Source organism: Chlorocebus sabaeus, chromosome 4 (genome assembly GCF_047675955.1).
Source record: "Chlorocebus sabaeus isolate Y175 chromosome 4, mChlSab1.0.hap1, whole genome shotgun sequence".
In the NCBI taxonomy this organism is placed as follows: Eukaryota; Metazoa; Chordata; class Mammalia; order Primates; family Cercopithecidae; genus Chlorocebus; species Chlorocebus sabaeus.
In genome coordinates, this window is record NC_132907.1 from 5,740,484 (window position 1) to 5,754,853 (window position 14,370).

The 14,370-nt window shown below is 36.5% G+C and overlaps 1 long non-coding RNA gene across 1 annotated transcript in view; it reads right to left on the reverse strand.

Moving 5' to 3' along the window:
• Positions 1–814: 814 nt before the first annotated feature.
• Positions 815–14,370, reverse strand: part of LOC140711560 (uncharacterized) — a 31,362-nt gene continuing 17,806 nt past the window's right edge. Inside the window, exon 4 of the long non-coding RNA XR_012092834.1 lies at positions 815–1,584. This is a non-coding gene — a long non-coding RNA (uncharacterized lncRNA). The remainder of the gene's footprint in view (positions 1,585–14,370) is intronic.

Genomic DNA, 14,370 nt, shown 5'->3' on the forward strand with positions numbered 1-14,370 from the left:
TTTGTGTAAGTACACTGTATAAAGTTCGTGTGATGAAATCATCTAATGACACATTTCTCAAAACATATTCCCATCAGTAAGCAGTGCATGACTGTACTAGAAATCCATCACAACTTTTCCTTCAAAAACAGCCCCCAAAAAGATAGGAACTAGTTGAAGTTTGTAATTTGTGTCCTAAAACTTATTTCTAAATTCCTCTATGTATTTTCAATATTCCCTCTTAGACATATTGTGCTTCCAACTGTTCCTTGATATGTTGGGTCTCAGCAGAGCTTGCAGAATGAGAAAATGACTGCAAGAGATCTAGAATTCCTTCCCCAAATATCTAGGAAACTTAATAAAGCTAATAGCATAGAAGTTCTACTTTGAGTAAACCCTATTCCAGAAAATTCATCTCAATAAAATGTCAGACACCTCACCCTACTTTTTCCAGGAAAACTAGGACTCGAAGCTAATGGGGTCACAGAGAGACTGCTTTTCCAAGAGCTCCTGGCCATTTCTGGGTTCTCTGAGTAGCTGATTCCTTGAGCCTACACAGATGGCAGGACACTCAGATTCTAACTGTGAGCAGAAATATATAGAAGATGAATCCTGATTTTTTTAACTTATCATAAATAAGATTGCTTTTAATGACTCAAGAAATCATCTTACATAGCTAGAAATCTATAAACCATTCTTTTAAATTCCTAAATTTGTCTAAAAAGAGGGTGTGGTTCTGTATTGTCACTCGCAGATCACAGCAGGACAAGATCCAGAGGGTTTACCCCGTGCTCAGCACTAAGCTAAGCCCTAAAGTGACTTTATAAGACACAGGTTACCCTTTAAAAGCTTAAAGCAAATAAATGTTTAAGGCAGAGGCTGAAAGCATGGGGCACAGTCTATAGAAACTATAAGTGAGGTAGGAGGGCTGCTGTGTATAGGTTGTACCCTGCTGGGGTGGTGCTGAAATCTATCCTTTAACTTCTGACCAAACCGTGAGTCCTGGAACCACTTTCTAATTGCTCTACCCAGTGGGGGCTCCCTTTTGCAACTCCTCCAGGAAGAAGCAGAATGAATTAGAGGACTCCCTAGAGGACAACAGACCCTAGACTTGAAGTTCTTCCTCTCAACAGTACAACCAAAGCAAGTGGATAGAACCATGGGCCAATGAAGTAGCAAAGAATAGCAAATAACTTTGATAACAAAATGAGTCGATTTCTGATAATCAAATGAAACTGATAACTAAGTCATTTGCAATTGGTGCAAAAATACCTTTCCACCACATCCTAATTCCTAGAACCTATGTTAAATTACATAGCAAAGGAGAATTAAAGTTGGAGATGAAATTAAGTTTGTTAATTAACTGACCTTAAAATAGGGAGATCATTCTGGGTTATCCAGGTGAATCCAATGTAATTACAAGGGTCCTTACAAGTGGAAAAGGTACACAAAAGAAGAGAGTGCAGTGAGGAGGACTGAGCCCGCTCTTGCTCACTTTGAAGATAGGAGAATAGAGGCCAGGGCATCCCGTAGTGGAAGACAGGACACAGTATATCTTCCCCATCGCTTGAAAGGGGAGAAAGGCACACAGACATCCTCTAGAATCTGAAAAACAGAAAGTAAATGGATTATCCCATAAAGCCTTCAGAAAGGAATGCAGATCTACTAACATTTTTGTTTTAGCCTGGATTTTTGACCTACAGAACTATAAAGTAATAATCTTGTACTGTTTAAGCAACTAAGTTTGTGGTTATTTGTTATAGCAGCAATATAAAACTAATACATTCTTTTTAACAAGTTTGCACCACTAATATAATGCTAAATTAATTAAAATCACAAAAAAATTATAAATGATTTACTTAGGATCTTAGGAAGTGATACTGGAGGAATAATTTCAGGCATGGGAAAAGCCACAGAATAGGAAATCCCTTTGAAATTCTCTGTGAATAGTGATTGACTATCCTGCCTAAGGTGAGATGCCACCCCTGCTAAGACAGCTCACAAACACAAACTGGCATGTTGAGTCTCTAAGTCTAAGTAAATCTGTAATATCAGGACTGGCTAAAATCTCAGAAAGACAGCTTCTTGTTTCCTGAAAATAAATCATAACATTTAAGATTAGTGAAGTTCAAACTTTTTTTTTAGCTGTGAAACCATTTTTTCAAGTGAATGGCTCTTCAGATGATTAGGCAAAAAAGCAGATTAAACTAGGTCGATGCTGATTGAGTGGTGTTGGGAGTCAAGCTTCCCCTCATGGCCTCCCTGATTTTCATCCTCACCAGCGGTCCCATGAAAACTTCACTGTGTATAAACTGTACCTCAAAAAATCAAATACTGAATTCTAGTGTTCATTATGTTGAAGTGCTTTCAGGTGAAGTGTACTGACTGGCATCTGCAAGTTATTTTGAAGTATATAAAAAGATATGTGGTTGGATGATGGATGGATAGAAAGAATAGATATGTGATAACACAAATATAATAAATTAGGCTACAAAGCAATCTCAATTTCAAAAAGCAACAATTAATTGATATCAAGCATTCACAATTAAGTAGGCAATTACAAGACCAGTTTTAGTTAAAATTTCAATATTCAACAATCTTATTTGTCCCTGCCCTGTAGTTTAATGGACCTGTAGCATATCTACAATGTTAGCCCACATCTTGTGTGGATACCAGCACCCACTCAAGGAGCTTTATTTATCTGTTTGTTTGTTTATTTATTTATTTATTTATTTATTTATTTATTTTTGAAACAGGGTCTTGATCTGTTGCCCAGGCTGGTGTGCAGTGGTGTGATCATAGCCTTGAACTCCTGGGCTCAAGCAATCCTCCCACCTCAGCCTCTCAAGTAGCTAGGACTACAGGTGTGCACCACCATGCCCAGCCAGTATTTTTTTTTTTTTAACATTTTTTTGTAGAAACAGGGTCTTGCTATGTTACCCAGGCTGGTCTTGAACTCTTAACCTCAGGCTATCCTCCTGCCTTTATAGGTATGAGCCACCACATCATCAAGGAACTTTATATAGCATTTTATTTGTTCTAAAGATTATCTTACAGTTCCTCTTCCAAGGTTCATGAGCAACTGCAGGTGAAGCAGAGTGAAAACTTACTTAGCTAATGCAGAATGAAAATTTATCAAGCTAGAAAGAACCATTTTCTAAATTCCAACTTCTATACAATTAAGATAGTCAAAGTCCCTCGAGTTCTTTAGAACTACTTTTAAAACAAAAGTGTGGCTCATAAACAATTATGAAGATATTAAGACAATCTTATTTATCTTCTCAGCAGTGCATAAACTTCCCTTACACATGATAGCAATCCTGAGCTGCTGGGAGGACAATTTTGAAAACCTCTTTAGCACAGAAATCTTGACATTTGAAATGATTTTTTGCATTCAGCACATGATATAAAGTTTACCTATTTATAAGGTCGACATCAAACCTTTATTAATTTTTCTTTCATTTCACAAGAATAAGGACACCAAATTTTTCTGGACTGTCCCTTCTTTAAGACTTTTTTTTCCATAATTTACAGGAAAAAAAATAAAAATAAAAAAAAAGCTGTGTCATACAGAATGCAAACCACCCCATCTGACACAATGAGTAATTTTGTGAATGGTCAGAATTCACCTTGGCATGCGCCCCTTACCTTAAATACTACTTCCACTCTTCCAAGGGAGAACAGTATGGAAGTTGCTAGCTTTTCTCTCTTTCCTAAGCCCTATCCTTTAGTAATGTCTAATAAATCATCACACTTCTCAGAAGTCCTTTTTTAGGAAATTGAGACTGGGGAACTTTCTTAGCAAAAGGAACCCAGGCCTCCAATATAGTTCATAATTCAGAATTAGTCCAAGCTAAAGATTTGTCCTTATACCTCCTAAGACAAAATCTAGATAAAGATTAGAACCAGCATTCTCTATTTGTGTGTACTATCTGGGAGAATTATTTATTCTGGCTTTGAAGGATTTCTCTCAGGGGAAAATAAAACTGAAAGTTAAAACAAAATTGAGTGGCAGATGTGACTTTGATAGCTCTTACTGTTTGTTCTTTCGCAGAGGTGACTAAAATTGAAGAAATACCCCTAAATTCAACTAATTGTTCTCTTCTACAAAACAATCTGCTGAACAGACATATGTTATTTCCCAGAGACTTCTTTTAAGTTTTGATTTATTCAGAAAAACTCTTTAGCCTTTGACATTCAAGGAAATGAGACTGATGCTGAAAGCTTCATGTAAATTATTAGAGTCAGAGAACTTAGCTCCATACTAACCTTCCCTACACTTGAATCAGAAAATGTTCCAGAACACACCACTTTTTTCATTTTTAATCCACGAACCTAAGTAAGTGTGGAGACCTAACTGTAACTTAGTTGGATATTGTCATTGCCCCACTGCCCATGCAATTTGTGAACCTCAAATGCCAGCCTTGTGCAATGAATTTTCCAAGACCAATTTTGATGGACATAAAACCTCTTCAATCAGTTTATATTCCTAATGAGATTAATAACTCCTTTATTTGAGTATGTATATGAGTATGTGTATGTATCATGTGCAGAAGAGAAAGAGTTAACAAAATAGATTGGGGTGGGGGGGGATAAACAAGAGTCATTTCGGCCCAGTGTGGTGGTTCGCGCCTGTAATCCCAGCACTTTGGGAGGCTGAGGCAGGTGGATTGCTCAAGCCCAGGCGTTTGAGAACAGCCCTGGAAACATAGTGAGACCTCATCTCTACAAATTAAAAAAAGAAAAAAAACTTAACTAGGCATGGTGGCACACACCTGTAGTCCCAGCTGCTCAGGAGGCCGAGGTGGGAGGATCACATGAGCCTGGGAGGTCACGCCACTGCACTCCAGCCTGAGCCGCAGAGTGTGACCCAGTCTCAAAAAAAGAAAGAGTCATTTCATTTTTTACCATATATCTGCTTTCAACTATTTAGAACTAACCAGCCCTGCAGACAAATCTAAACTGTGTAATGCCATAAGATTTTACTACAACTCACTATTCAAAAAGCATTTATTGAGCTCCTACTTTATACTGGGGTAGAAGAAACAGATACCGAAAACATGTTTGTAGCCTTGAGAAGCTGATGATCACAGTACACGCTCAGCTAGTAGAGCAAAGTAAGGGCTTGACTCTCTTGTTTTTCCTCCCTGGCACTGAAATTTCCCATAATAAAAACAAGTAGGAAATGTTTTGGCAAGATGTCTCTAAGCACTCTTGTAGAGTTGAAATTCTGTGATCTTATGAATTCATTATATTTTCTTAGATGTGTTAGACTTTTTGAAGTTGGAGGAAGAGTAAGAAGCCCAGTTTAAAGTAGTTAAAGCTAGTTTGCTGTAAGGATACCCAGGGAATTGAGGAATAACAGAAAATAACCTCCACAGCTTTATGATTGCAACCTAGCCCACTTTTAGTGTGACGTTTCAGTTTTCTGATGGTCCAGCCTACTCTCTATTTCAGTTTTTATAATATCTACTTCTCTTGCTGTTTCTTAATGACTTTGACTTTCTACCTGCAACTTTTGGCTTTTGCATTTGGTAGCTTTGGCAACGTTGTGGAGTCTGTTAATTGCTTTCTTTCTGTGATTCTCTGTGCTTTGGAGTTGTTATACCATTTATATGTCTCACATTTGAATGCGTTAATAAGAAGATGTAGCCAGGTCCAGTCTCCTGTCTCCTATATAAAACATTGCTACGTCCCAGGGTTCTCATGCCATAACCTGCCACCCCAGGATTAGTGATCAGCACATAGTTGCCTTTCTTTACCTCATGTGTTGATCCCTGGTCCGACTGGCTACGCTACCAAGCAAAGGCTGCGTGCACCCATGGATAAGGAACGATTCCAGAAGTTTCACACTTAAAGTGAGAAGTTACAAGGAGTCAAATTTTAAAACTCATATATTATCCTTTCAAATTATGAATTCAGTGTTATTAACATAATAAAAATACAGATTTGGTTTCTGATGAAAAATCTAAATGTAAAAAAAAAAAAAAAAAATAGCCACAAAGATCCAAAACATTTATCAGAGGGGCTTATGTTTCTGATAAATATTTAAGTGTGTAAGGCAGAACCACTGAGAACAATAAATACTTTATAGCTGGCACTTTGTCAAACCTATAAGTGGCTCTGCCTTAGAATTTTACATCATCACTAAATTTACAGTCATTTGATAAGTGGAACAGGACAAGAATTACTTCTTTCTAAATCTAAACCCGGTAATAAATCCAACATCAGGATTCTTCTTATTGTCTGTTATCATCTGATGACAATGCCTCTTACCTTCATTGTCTTGGCAGAAATATGATATGTAAAATTATAATGTCATATTACTCACGGTGATTTAACACTATCCAGCCCATACCATTTTAATCAATCAAAATTGTCTCTTTTTAGTGTAATGATTTTGTGGTGAATTCCCCGTGTTTAATATGATATATGGTCCTATCCACCGGTTGATTTACTATTCTCTTCCAAAGTCTAACAGCTCAGGAGGCTGTTCTTGCTTTCGGACATCTTTGGAATTAGCAAACAAGAATAATTTGTGGTAATAAAAATGCTAATTTCTATGGCAAAAATGAAAGCTGAGAAATATCTTAAGTGCTAGTAGCTGAAGCTAATTTAAGAAAAAATAAAAAGATGATTTTGTGAATTAAAACCACAGAAGTCCTAGAGCTTTTTCCTCTGTGTTCACATATTCTTCAATGCTATCAAGAAAAATCAGGAACACACAAAGTACTCTCCTCATTAAATTCAGACACACATGGTAGAAATTTCTTCTTTAAAAAAGTAATTTGAAAGGCAGTTTAAAGTCATTATCAAATATTTACAAATCTTTTCTACTAGAAAAAAGCTAATAAAAATCAACCTCAGATCTCATTCTTGAACTATGTTATACATTTAGAATTGACTACGGTGCAGTAACACCCAACTACCAAACCTCAACGGCCAATGCCGTAATTTCTCACTCATACTGTGCACCCCAAGGAGGTCCACAGTCACTTAGGGATGCAGTGCCTGAGGGACTCATGCTACAGACTCCACATAGGCCACCAGGGAGTCACTTAGGGAACCCGGTTTGTGAAGATTCTGCTCTCCTATGGCTGCACTTCTGGAATCGGCAGCCTCCTGAGACATCCTAGAGAGCTGGGTAGTAATAATTTCCACATCACAAAAGGAGGAAGCAGGGTCTCATGCTAGTGATTAAATGATGAAATTACACACCTGAGCACATGTCTCTTCTGCTCAGAGCCCATTGGCCAGAACTAGTTTTAAGGCTCCTCTCCAATTGGAAGTTGGGGAAGAAACATAATCCCCCCATTTGCCTGGAAGGGAAAAACAGGATATGGATGAACACTAAACATCTTAAACTTGCAGGTTTTCAAAGAAAAAAAAATGTACAAGTTTATTCCAGGCAACTCTCTTTGTAGAATCTTGAAAATCATATATTAGCTCTGGAATCTGTCATCTTACACAGTGAGAGAGAAAATTCCCTATATGACACTAGATGAGATGAGCAACTGATTCCATTATTTAAGTGACTGTGTATATTTAAGTGAGAGGAAGGCAAATATTCTGCCCATCGTTTAATAAAAGCACTGATCTTTAAAATTGAACCTTTTGCCAATTGGCAGAGTAATAAAAATAATTTAAAATAAAAATGTTTGTTTTGGCACAGTCATCCCAGTCTGGCTTGTTGAAGCATAAAGACAGATTTTTCAGAACAAAAATATTAATAAGAAATTTAAGATTCTAATATTTCTTATTTAACCTTAACAGAATGGGTTGAGTGAGGTTCTTTCAAACTTATCAAAACCCACTGTTACTGGTGCCCCTGGCCCATCCCATTGAGAAGCTGCCATTGTAGTTCCCAGAGTGCAGAATCAACTGCTCCTAGCTTCAGCTGGTTTCCCAAGGCCCACCCTATGCTGGTGGCAAGAGGAATATGGGAGTTCAATCATTCATCTAATGAATATTTGCTGAATACCTACAATTGCCTACTAGTATGGCACTCTGCCATTCTTTTGAAAATGTGACAATAAATGAAATAAACAATAACAAAAGTTTTTTTTTTCTTGAACTTCACATATTAGTGAGAGGACAAACAATAGTAAGGGGAGTTAGGGAGTAAACAACCACAAAATCCCAGTGGCCAAACACCAAAATTTCTTACTTATACTATGTATCTCAAACAGGTCTATAGTCAACAACAACAAAAAAACATAATTACATAGATCATTCCATGTAACTATGAATGTTATGAAAAAAATAAAGGCAAGTAATAAGAGAGTGACAGGCATGGAATTTGGAGCTACTTTGGAGTAGATGGCCAGAAAAGGGCTTGAAGGATGTGACATTTGAGTTGAGAGCAGGTGGATATGAGAGAGCCTGGGAAAAGAATCTGGGGTTGAAGGAACCCAAAGGCAAAGTTTTAAAGCCAGAAATAATTTGGGCACACTGGAAAAAACTACCAGGGCCACAGGGCTGAGGTGTAATAGGCCAAGTCAAGACAGCATCAGGGAAAACTAAGAAAACAGGTCAATAGCAACTCAAGATAAACAGCCCCCAGACTTTCAAACCATTAATGTGGTATAGAACAGAAAGTTTCATGTGGTGATCAATAGTTGATGTTAAACAAGTTCAGTATGGTGGCTAGACCATCAAATAGTGTAAAACTTATCCTCCAAGTCCAAGAAGCACTCTAGAAGAGGTTTAGTTAGTTAAAATTTTGAAGTGATGAATATAAATTTGGAGTTGTGGTTGGGGGTGGAGGGAATATAAGAAATTTAATCTGTGTTTTAAAAATTTTACAATTATATGGAAAAAAACAGAGCATATACCCTAGAGAATGAATCAAAAACTTTTAGAACACAATGTCACTAAGTAAAAATTAACATGAGACAAATTAAATTCTAAGTATTGAGGGAAGAGTCAAAAACAAGGAAAGTAACTCAAGAGAGGGTGAATTCTATTTGGAATTTTGAAATAGAGGCCAGATGAAAGACTTGCTAGCGGAATGCTAGAAAAGTATCAAAGCAAGGTATTCCATGTAGAGAGAAAGAAGGGTGCAAAGCGGGAATAAATGGTTATTGTTTTGGTTATCTACGCATTACAAAACATCGCAAATTCTAGTAGCTTAAAGTCTCTCATGGCTCTATGGCTAATTACTGGGCTCTGCTGGGTAATTCTTACTTGAAGTGTCTCATACAATTGAAGACAATGGCTGAGGCTTAACTGAGTCACTCATCCAAGATGGTAATTAATGCTGGCTCCTGGTAGGGAGCCCAGTTGCAGCATTCAACTGGAATACCTTCAAGTGGCCTCTCTTTGTGGCTGGGGCCTCTCACAGCAACAGCAAGTTTCCAAAAGGAAATGTCTCATAAGTAAGCATTGCAATAGAACAAGACAGGATCTGTGTAGCTTCTTATCACCTATCCTCAAATATTCCATAACATAATTTTCACATTTTATTGGTCAAGCAAGTCACTGAGTTCAGCCCGGATTCAAGAAGAGGGAAATTAAAATCCTCTTCTTGACATAAGTAGAAGCATGTCTATATAAAGACGAACAGAATCCATAGGGATATTCTTTTACTATCATGCCTTCTGGCCACCAAAATTTGTGCCTGTTCCGCTCACTCTTTCAAGACTCTCAATATTCTCATCCCGCTATGGCATCAGGCTCAGGTTTGAGGTTCAAGATCTTGTTATTTAAATTGGGTCCAAGTGCAGATGTGCCATGTTTCCTCAGGCTCAAATTTTGCAAGTACAGTTTCTATAAATCTGAAGAATTGTTAACTTAAAAGACAAGTTATCTGGCACATATGCATATCATACAATAGTGAAAAGGCATAGGATGACTGAAATAGATACTCTCTTTCACAAAGAGACAAAATGGTAGGTACATAGCAGGTCCACAGACATTCTGAAATCTATTTGGGCATGTGTCACTGGTTCCCTGATTATGACACAGTCCTATTTCCTGGGTGTGATTCTCTGTAGCTTTTGATTGCTCCTCCTAGGATCCTGATTCATCCTTCTCTCTTCATCCTTCTCTCTTCATAAGAATAGTCATCTTTGTAAATAAGCAGGGTTTTTTTTTTTTTTCAACTTGTCTCCTGCAAGTTAGGAACACAAAGAATTTCCTTTTCACTTTGTGTCATCTCATCCCTTTAAGTTAAAACTTGTATAACTCCTTTAAAAGCTTTATGGGCCTCCTGTGTGTCAAATTATAATCCACTCTACTCAACAAAATTCACATCCCAATTTCTTTCTAAAAATACTTGGTCCAAGCATGGAAGTCCATGGACTTTAGGATACTTAGAAGCCTTTTTTCTAGTTTAAAATATCTAAGAGTCACACTCTTAAGATTTTTAGGGGACCTATTTTCTATAAGACAGGGCATGCATTAATATTTTTAGAAGCCCTAAGCACGCCCTTAAACTTTTCTTAGGTCACAGCAAATGTCTTACAGGCAAACCCTTGAGGTTTTAATCTGAGATTATGCCTTATTGATACCATGCTGGATTTAATCATTGTTCATTGTTCTGGTGTCATCACTGATTTTGAAAATCTTTTGTGGGGAGAGGTTAAAGATGAGAAACATTTTTTTTAAACACAGAAAGTCCCATCTTCTTCATATTTCCTCTAACTTTGCTTAATAACTGTTCCTTAAATTTATCTAAAGTTTTTTTAAACATGGTTTTTAAATTTCATTCTGAAAGCTCAAAATGCAAACATTTTCATTTGGAAAATTCTATAATCAAGAACTAATGTTAATATTTTGGGAGACAGTACAAACAAGTAGGAGAACAGTACATGAATTTCACTGCCTCTTCTTTCTGGTAATTGGTCTATAGCTATAACCATTGTGTCCTAATTTCAAGACACACAAGAAGACAGATCAATTAGTTATTGGAATAGTTTCAATCAAGATGTTATTATTAATATATATACCCAAATACCAAATTATCCTTTTATTTTCTATAATAGTAGTTCAGGGTTGGGATGAACTTGATTCCTGGATCCCACACATTTAAACTTCCCTTGATTTTATTATGTACCTTTCCAATAAATAGGCCACTCAATCAAAGTTGAAGTAAAATGCAGGTAAGCCAGACAGTTGCCCAGGATGCCAGGCCATCATGGACACCAAAAATCTCCTAAGTAAATTAAAAATAAAATGCCAGTCAACTGATGTTTTACATATGACTTTTCACATGGTTGTCAAATTATAAATGAATCCTGCTCCCATTTCGTTCCTAGTTTTGATATAAATATGTCTTGAAAAATATATATGTTATTCATAATCCCTACTGCCTTTGATGGAGAATGGATCTTTCAAATGGCAGGTCTTCTGCTAGCTCTGTTTTTATTTATTTGTTTGTTTGTTTGTTTGTTTTTAATGTCATTACAATGGTCTTTGACATACTTGAGGATAATATGAAGTAGTAAACAAAGACTGTGATGAAATTTGAAGTATTTTCTAACCAGTAGACCAAGGGACACTGGCTAATAAATACTTTTCTCAAAAAAAAAAAAAAAAAAAAAAAGTTTATCTATGTCTTTGTCTCTCTAGAAGAAACATCCCCATGGCTGTCAGGTCTGGCTGCGCTATCATGGTTGTAAAGATTCTCCCAATGCTGGTTCTGCTCCCCTCTCACAAGGCGCATTCCTCACTGATGAAGACAACATGTCACATTTGCCCCTACAAATATGAAGTACAGCAGCACTCTCACCTCTCTGTGATGCATTTTTAAATCAGTTAAAAATTATACCAGCATTTTTTGCAGCTGCCTCATCATGTTGACTTATGAGTTATCTTTCTGTAAACAATCTTTTAATATTACCTTATTACATTCAAAGTTTATGTCAAAATACTTAATTAGAAGAACAGACACCTACCTGATGACTCTAAGAGGGAACCTGCCAAAGTCATTTTTCCTCAATCCCAAAATATATGAATCAGAACATCCTGATGTGTAACATATTTATTCTAACTGCTTAAATTAAAAGTTCTCAAAAGAAGTGTTTTTATACTTACCAATTTAATTAACATTTACATGACTGTGAGAAGCATCTTTTATACCAATGTTTAATTCACACATCAGTAAGCACTAATGATAAGTGTATTACCATATCATCTTCTAGCAGTTAGGTGTATCAGTGACATGCATCATAAAATTAAATAGATAACCAATATTCAAAAGTGCTGCAATAAGAAATTATTGTTGTAATTACCAATGTTGAAAGTAAAGAATTTTAATCAAATCACTTTCTTGGGTTCCCATATTTTCAATTAAAAATTACTTTAAGAAATCACAGAGAAGCTTGTTGTTCTCAGTGTCAAATGCATGTCTAATTAATGTCTCTTTACTAAAATTAATAACTATTACACTCAGCATTTTATTTTATTTATTTATTTATTTATTTATTTATTTATTTATTTATTATTATTATACTTTAAGTTCTAGGGTACATGTGCATAACGTGCAGGTTTGTTACATATGTATACTTGTGCCATGTTGGTGTGCTGCACCCATCAACTCGTCAGCACCCATCAACTCGTCATTTACATCAGGTATAACTCCCAATGCAATCCCTCCCCCCTCCCCCCTCCCCATGATAGGCCCCGGTGTGTGATGTTCTCCTTCCTGAGTCCAAGTGATCTCATTGTTCAGTTTCCACCTATGAGTGAGAACATGCGGTGTTTGGTTTTCTGTTCTTGTGATAGTTTGCTAAGAATGATGGTTTCCAGCTGCATCCATGTCCCTACAAAGGACACAAACTCATCCTTTTTTATGGCTGCATAGTATTCCATGGTGTATATGTGCCACATTTTCTTAATCCCGTCTGTCACTGATGGACATTTGGGTTGATTCCAAGTCTTTGCTATTGTGAATAGTGCTGCAATAAACATACGTGTGCATGTGTCTTTATAGCAGCATGATTTATATACACTCAGCATTTTAAAAATCAGTATAAATATATTCTCTCTTGCTTTTTTCTCTTCACCTCACTCTTTGCCAGCTATGTTTGTTACTGATGTTTGGTAACAGGGAAGAGTGTTTACTTTGCTTGGATAAAATAATTATCATTCCTAGTGTCCAGGAAATATCCTCATGACGGGACACAGTAGATATTTGAAGAGACTTCCAATTCCCTCTTCTTCTTATGTTTGTGGCTTTTAACCAATTCCGAAAGATGCCATCAGTTTTTTATGATAGTATCTCATAGTACAAGCTCATACAAATTCTGCTTTCTTTCGGTCCCTTATTTATTTGATAATATAAATTTCCTTTTGGCCTTCTGTTGAAATTGGATTTTCAGAAGAAATTGTTCTCTTTCAATGGTACTTTATAATTTTCGGGCTGCATTTATATCCTCTGGTATTTGCTAAAGGTGATTATTCAATTATTACATGAATGTTAAAACAACATGCACTTAACTAACCAAGATGATAAAGAACCCTTACTCATGCAATGTTACCTCAAAATAGTATAATGGCAAAATAGAAAGAGAAAAAACAGAAAGATAACTGGACTAGAAATCAGAAGAACTGAGCTTGAATTCTGATGCTCCGACTATTTTATTAGCTGTGGAATTTTGCACACATTACTTAAAACAGTCTCAGCCTTTTTTTTTTTTTTTTTTTTTCTTTTTTTCTGAGATGGAGTCTCGCTTTGTCACCCAGGCTGGAGTGCAATGGCGCCCTCTTGGCTCACTGCAAACTCCACCTCCCCGGCTCAAGCGATTCTCCTGCCTCAGCCTCCTGAGTAGCTATGATTTTAGGCACATGCCACCACATCCAGCTAATTTTTATATTTTTAGTAGAGATGGGGTTTCATTATGTTGGCCAGGCTGGTCTCGAGCTCCTGACCTCAGGTGATTCACCCGCCTTGGCCTCCCAAAGTGCTGGTATTACAGGTGTGAGCCACTGCACCCAGCCCAGCCTCAGTTTCTTTATTTACAAAATGATGGTGAGTATTTATAATAGAGTGATTTGAGGATGTGAAGAAATAATATATTTAAATGAACCTTTAAAATAGCTCACTCTAAGATCTTAATAATGCTATCTTGATGGTAGATGGTATAATTACTATGAAATCAAAAAATAACACCTAGAGAATTCTATAATACCTCTTTTAAAGTATGTGATTTTTTGCTTATACGCCTAAGTCTTTGCAAATATAATTGGTTTTTTAAAAGTCATATTATTTCTGAGGTTTTCTTTTATGAAAACTTATCTCCTTCTGATATATCTCAAACAAATGTAGGCTACACTTACAAATTCTCTCATAATCTTTCTTACACAAATTTTTGGAAAAACCAGAAGAGTGGGAAGAGCTGATAGCCCTAGTATTATAAGGAGAGAAAAATGAATCGTTGTTACAAGCTC